Source organism: Equus caballus, chromosome 10, assembly GCF_041296265.1.
Source record: "Equus caballus isolate H_3958 breed thoroughbred chromosome 10, TB-T2T, whole genome shotgun sequence".
Lineage (NCBI taxonomy): Eukaryota > Metazoa > Chordata > Mammalia > Perissodactyla > Equidae > Equus > Equus caballus.
In genome coordinates this window covers 86,109,849-86,117,452 of record NC_091693.1, presented here as the reverse complement: position 1 = coordinate 86,117,452, position 7,604 = coordinate 86,109,849, and the positions used below count along the sequence as shown (strand labels likewise).

At 40.1% G+C, this 7,604-nt stretch overlaps 1 pseudogene; it reads right to left on the bottom strand.

Moving 5' to 3' along the window:
- Positions 1 to 4,387: 4,387 nt before the first annotated feature.
- LOC100073111 (trace amine-associated receptor 6-like) lies at positions 4,388 to 7,393 on the bottom strand (annotated as a pseudogene).
- Positions 7,394 to 7,604: the final 211 nt, after the last annotated feature.

Here is a 7,604-nt window from a genome sequence, read left to right as displayed (position 1 = left end):
AGTAGTAAAGCCAGGTTGTGTAAGCATTGCACTTTGTTTTCCTTTCCAGAATTGTTTGGCCATTCTATGTCTTACTTTTCATATAACTTTTAGAATCACCTTGTCAATTTCTGGGGGAAAAAGTCCTGAATCCGTAAAACAACTATGGGGAGAGGAACTCAAATATCTCCTCAGAAGAATATACTTGTTCATTTCTCCTTTCACTTTTGTCCTTTATGGTTTATGAATTTAGATACTCTGCAAATAACTGCTTACGTATGTAAGATTGCTATATTTTCCTGGTAACTTTGAAGGCTTGGACATCTTAATAATGTTAAGTCTTCTAAACTATATATATATTATAACTCTCCATGGTTAAGAAGCTAGGAGAAGAAAGAAATGGAAACTAAAAATGTCATTTTAGCAAAAAGTAAGATAAGAAAGGAGCAACAGAGAAACCAATAAAAAGGAATAAATGAGAAGAAAATATCAAGATAAAAGAATTAAACTCAAATACATAAAAATATCACATCAGATATAAATTGATTGAACTTCCATTTAATAGACAGAAATTGTCAGATTGCATAAAAAAAGCAAATTTCAACTATATGCTTCCCATAAGAGACAAATTTTAAGCATGTTGATGCATATAATCCATAACCAATGTATAAATCAAAATTGGGGTGCATTCTTATGAGCCAACCCTGAGGACCGTATAGCCCGAGGGAGTCCTTTCACAAAGGAAGGGAGCACTCCAAAGAAGTAGGGGTGTACAGGGTGGTTATATACCATCAAAAAGCATGCATCACGTATGATAGCAGTGTCCCTTTCACAATAGTCTCAAGATTGCTTTGCCAGCACAGCTATTCAGTGAACACAGCAGGTGGCTAGTTGGAGGTGGATGGTCATGAGGTGAGCACAGCAGGTCAGCAAATAATGCTTAGTTTAGGGAAAGATTTTTATCCTTAAAGAAATGCCAATGTGGGGGAAGTTATATTCTTATCTTTATGGGTAATGTTCTTATCTTTGGGACATGGTAAATATTTAAAGCAGATATACAAAGCATGATCAACAGGGCATGTCAGGCCCTTTTGGAAAAACAAAGTCAGGCTGCTTAGTTTTACCCCAAATGGCTTCCTCATATACTCCAGTACATCCTATTGCTTGTTATTTGTTAATCAAGTACAAAGACACAGACAGATTGAAATAAAAAAGAATGGGAAAAGATATACTTGGAAATAATCAGCATAAGAGAGCTGTTGTGGCGATATAAATATCAGACAATATAGAAGTCACAGGAAACCATACTTTAAGAAAGAAGGAGGGACATCTAACAATGGCAAATAACTGTGTCGCAAGGAACTGAATCTTAAGATAAGTTCTCTGAATAGATTCTGGGATTCCTGAATTGGGTATCAGATGTAATTATATTTGAAGGCATTAATGACCCTGTTTTCCGTGTAGAGAGGGACCTGGCAGCCATGGGCTACAGTGGAAAAACATTTAGTCACACTGTTCTCTGTAGGTGTCTGGAATCAAGTGCCTACAGGAGAAAACCTCTGGGTGACCAAGTACTTGCTGCCATACAACGTTTTAGTAAAAATGGGGAGTGTAGTGGGCTGGTTAGTTTCTTCTAACTGCTCTGGAGAACCTGGGGAAAGAAACTGATGACCCTAGAGGCTTTAATTCCAGCTCAAGGTCCATGTAAGGGACTGAAAGCTTCAACGAATGCCTTGAAAGAGCCCTTATCTCTTGAGCCACAGGACTGAGTTTCTGGGAACCAAACCCCAAGCCTAGTTCTGCAGCTGGTGGACTTACAGCGCAAACTGAATTCTCAAACTCCCAGGGGATCTTTTGTTAAAATTCTGGCATTGATTGCAAAGGAAATGGATTCTAAAAATTAGGATGGTGACAGAGAGGCAGGTCCTGATGAAACAGGTTGCCTCCAACTGCTAAACTCTGTCAAGTCTTCTCTGCCAGTGGAGACAGCCCTTCCACCGCTGCCTGAGGAGCTCACTCTCCCCTTGTCTAAGCTACAATGGCCTCTCCTCAGGTCATTGCCTTACAGCTCACCCCTCACCCTCCTCAGGAGCTCCCCTAACACCTTTCCTGGCATCTAGACTTATAACCAGACTCAGGTCCCAGCAGGTCCCAAAGGATGGCTTACAAAATGTGACCCATGAGGCCATACAACACCAAAGAGAAGAATCCATGATTTTGCCCGTCTATAGTAGCAGAAACCTAAGGAACATACATGGGAATGGGTCTTGAGGGCGTGATCAATGGATCTCAAGGAAGGGAGGTAAAGTGGGATCAGATTTAACGTTTTGACAAGAACCCACAAAGCAGCACAGAATTAACACTTAGTGAAGGAGGAGTTGGAGGATCTTAAAGACATGCTGCATAACATAGTCAACTACTTTCATAAGACTGAGACGCAATTCCTAAGATACTTCAATGTACTTCCCCAAATATACTAAGGCAGCTACAATTAATTTCATTCGAGGTAATAAAAGATTTATACTGGGGACACATACACAAAAGATAGTCTCATTAAATTAAAACAAGCAAACAAACTGACAAACTAACTCAATACTCAAGTAGAAGAGAGAGACGTGAAATGTTAATATTAATTTTGATGTTAATTTCATCATAAAGTTTCAAATGATGCAGATAAATGGCAAAGTAAACCCTGCCCACACACACACACTGTCCATTGTACATAAGATTACACTTTGTAGAAGCATATAGAAGTGTAAATACATGGGGGCCATATGACATATACTGTTTTATAATATGGGTTAGAGTTTTCTGATTTTGTTGTTCCTGGTCAAAAAATATATAGTGGTTGTCTATCCATGTCAATCTATGCAGAAACTGGTAGTGCTTTTTAATGGCTTCATAACATTCCATTACATAGATGAAGCATAGCTTATTTAATTTATCCCATATTGACCTAGCCACTTTCCAGCTAGTAATTGAGTTATATTAAGAATATCTCTGTCACGTTTGCCTTCTTGTCTGACTCTTTTCTCAGGATTACTTGCTAGAAATGGAACTACAAAGTCAAATGACATGTATGATTTAAATTTTTATAAAAATTTTGATTCCCTTCAGAAAGGAGAAACAACTGTAATCACTGGAGACGTATGAGAGAGTGCTCAGCTTTCAAGAATGTGCTCGTTTTCCCAAACTCCAATTAACCTCAGGTATTACTGGTCCTTCTAATATTTGCCAATTTGATATATGAAACTCTATCACAATTTTATTAGCACTTTTGATTATTTGTGAATTTGCATTTTAATGTATTTATTTGCCATTTCTACTTTTTCTCTGTGAAACTGCCTGTCCATTTGTCTAGTGGGGTGTTTATCTGTGTCTTATTGTTTTGTAAAAGGCCTTCATATTTTTGAATCTTTTAACCCTCTCTCTATCATCTATGCTGCCAGTAGTTTCCCAAGTTTGACTTTTTTTCCTTAACTAGGCTTTGTTTTCTTTCGATTTTAAAAAATTTAAACTGAATGCATGAATCTATATGGGTTTTCCGTCATGATTCTTCTAATGAAAAATTATAAAAGAAATATTTTCATCTAGTTTTTAACATCTGGAAAAATTAGTTTTGATTTTATGAATGATAGGGGGCAAGACACTGAACGTATTTTTCCACAACACTGTACACCATAGCACCAAATCCAGAATAATCCATCCTTTTCCCACAATTTACTATACATTATTATTTTTGTCATCAACAACATACAAACTCTGGACAGTGTTTACAGAAAAAAAGTGACAGAAAATTTCCTGCATCAAGGTAAAACAACACACCTCATGAAATGAGGGAACAGCCACAGGAAAGGACAATGACTACTGTGGAAATTGCACCATCTGCTCACAGTTATCCCCACATTTACAAGATCTCCCCAATTATATAATGGGAATCATGCCCCGCGTCTGAAAAGCTGCTGGATGAGGCTCAGAGAGCTCTCAGGACCCAGAAAGACGGGACCCCAGGACACCAGCTGCTGACATGAGGGCAGAATTAACCGAGTCCAGAGAGAGACGGGGACACAGACCTTCCCAGGGAACAGGGAACAGGAGCCTCTGACAGGGACAGAAAGGGACCTGGAAACGAAGCCCAGAAGAGGAAAATGACAGACAGAGCAGGGGACAGCCCAGGTTTGAGGAATCTAGAAAATATGAACCTCGTGTCAACCATTATTTGGTAAATACATTTCTGTCAAATGGGTAAAGATGCTCACTTCACCAAGAAAGGAAAGCATGAGGTCATGCTGCCGAAACTGAGGTAACATTTCTCCTCCCCCATTTGATGGACATTTTCATGCCGTGTATTTCATGTCACAGCTGCTGGGAAATTCCCAGAATGTCACCAAATCCCTCAATTTGATAATTAGGCCTCTTTCGAAAGTAAATTTATGGTTGATGAACTGTATTTTAGTACTCGGCCAGTTAATTAATGTTTTATTGCTCTCCTAAACCAACGGGAAAATAAAGCATAAATCAAAAGATTTAGAGCAGAGTTATAATAACTGAGCCAGCAAACGTCTCATAAACATATGAAGGTTATAAAACCCAGACAGGAATCAGTGAATGAATCAATCACATACGGGAACCATGAGATCAAAATGCTGCCAGCATACGCGCAGGGTTTTAGCTGCTCTCCGTTCTCTCTTTGCCACCCTGGTCTTGTATGTCCCTGAGAATCCCTCTTATTTGCTACTAAGATTTTCAATCTTTTTAGCCTCTTTTCTAGCTACAAGAAAAATACTACTGTACAGAATCGTCATAACAGAGTAGGTGTGAAAAGTAATAGAAAACCAATCAAAATCCAAAATTGATTTATAACAAGCTGACTACCACCTACGCAGCTGAGCGCCCTTTTAGTTCCTCCATTCCCTCCTCAGGGGCACCTGTGTTGAACACGGCACCGCTGTAGACAAGGGGCAGGATCCAGGAGATGCTGACGCACATCCCTGACACAGACGCCGTGAACTTGGCGGGATAGACCAGAGGGTCAGTGACAGCAATGTACCTGTCGATGGAGATGCAGCACAAGTGGAAGAGAGAAGAGTAACAAAATGCCGCATCACAGCAACTGTGGAGGGCACAGAATCTGGCTCCAAAGTACCAGCAGCTCTCCACGGACCTGACCATGCTGAAGGGCATCACAGTGACCCCCACCAGGAAGTCAGCGCAGGCCAGAGAGGCGAGGAGAAAGTTGGTTGGAGAGTGCAGCTGCTGGAAGTGAAGGATGGAAATCATCACCAGAAGGTTTCCCAACATGGCCAGCACAGCGCCCAAGCCGAAAACCCCCCGTACAGAAGGACCCGGGGTCTGGACCAGTAGGGAGTTTTCACACAGGATCCAGTCACGTTCTCGTAGAGGAGCTGCTCCGCTGCGGGAGTGAATAGCGGCTGCTCATGACGCCACTGTGAACAGGTAAACAGTTGGAGAAGTTCTGCCCTTTGTCAATCACACAAAATACAGCAGTTTTATATTCCTGAAAGGAGAGAAAAGGTCTTTTAAACTGAATATCTGTGTTAGAGTTACCAGATGTTTCCTCCATGCCCTTCACAGGTCCATTTTAATTTTGAGCTCTGAACATATGAAATAATTATATATTCAATTTAAGTGCTCAATAGATCTTAACTATTATTGTCATTTTATTCTTATTCTTTAGAATATAATTGGAAACAATTTTCTAAATCCAATAAGAATTTAACATCAAGTAAATCTCTTTTGACACAAAGATTTCTTGCCTTAAAATGTATCAAACATCTTTTATTCCCTGAACCTGATACAAGGGATTGTCCTCTTTGTCAAAGTTACTGAGATGTGGGTGATTTGATATTTATTAGTTACCTTTACTACTCGCCTCCTCCTTGGGCAAGACTGTCTGGGGAGTAAAGGACAAAAGCCCCAGGAAGCACAGCCAAATCCCACAGCCAGTCATCTGCACAGGAGTTCCTGTAGTGCAGGCTGTGAACAGTGAGAAGAAGCTTATGTTTAATAATCTTCCCTTACAATTTCTATTGTGATGTAGAATGGTCCCCATCTAAACCCCAACAAGAGCCATGTGAAAAAGAAAAGTGAAAGGACACTCCAACCCATGAACCAAGATGCAAAACTCCTTAACAAATCTTTTACAAACCAGACCCAGCAATACATAAAGAGATGACACATCATGATTGCAGTCTATGCAAAGAATGAAAGTTTGCTTTAACACGAGAAAATCAAATATAATTCACCATTTTAACAGATCTGAATTTATAATCATCTGTGGAATGCAAACAAGCAATTGATACAATTCAACATTTACTCATTAGTTTAGCAAAGTAAAAGTACAAGAGATCTTTTGTACACATCGATGTCTCAACTAAAGGCCCTGTCGCATATGATATACTCAATGGTGAAATCTGAGAGTGTTTTCTTTAAGATGAGGATCAAGGCAAAGATGCTTCAGTAATCAGAAGATTCAGGGAGTGGAAGTCCTCTGAAGACGTGTATAAATCCACTTGCAGTCCAATTTCATGTATCAACATTTATATTTGTTTATTTATTGAGCATCTATTCATATCAGGGTCTTGATGATACAAAAATAAACAGGAAACATCTCCTGCCCCTTGGGGGTCTCCGTGTGATATGAGACAGAGATATAGACAATAATAACAATGCAATGTGCTTCGAGCCAGAATTAAGACATGGAAAAAGTAGAAAGCAAGAAATGTCTAGGGGCCAGCCCAGTGGCACAACGGTTAAGTGCACACGTTCCGCTTCGGCAGCCTGGGGTTTGCCGGTTTGGATCCCAGGTGCGGACATGGCACTGCTTGGCACACTATGCTGTGGCAAGCGTCCCACATATAAAATAGAGGAAGATGGGCATGGATGTTAGCTCAGGGCCAGTCCTCCTCAAAAAAAAAAAGGAAAAGAAAAAAAAAGAAATGGCACAGGGACAATTATAAAATTGGATGAATGAAAAGAATTCACTAAAGATATAAACGTAGTGCCAGGTTTAGAAGGATGAATGGAAGATAGTAAGGTAAATAACAGGGAAAAGTCTCAAAAACTGTGCACAGCACTTTACATCCCAATAATCATTTTAGATTTTATCTTATGATTAGTGCATGGAGTAGAGAAAACACACTCCTCAGCAGGTAAAAATCTCAATTACCTCAAATTCATGTGAGTCAGAATACACTTTTCTTGTTTTCCTGTAACTGATCTTTAATTCTCTCATGAGCGTGGGGTGCAATAAACTTAAGCTCAGTAATTTGGGGTCCCCACTCTTTCTCCCAGGGTTGCGTCTAATGTCCAGGTGTGCTATGTAATCCACCTCGTTTCCACATGAGTAGATTGGGATTGTCTCCGTAGGCTCCATCTGGAATGAAATGGCCATCTTTCTCATAATGGAAGTAGGAAGATCACATGACCCTAAGCTCTGAATAACATGCTAACAGTATCCCCCTCTGGGGCTCAGAAGGGCTGTGAATCTGGTGATCTCTTCTGCACGTGCTCCAGACCATCCACGTGCTGCTCATTAAGTGGCACGCTGCTTTGGCTTTTTCAGATTTCAGAGCCAATGTACCATCATCAGCCTTCCTTCATCT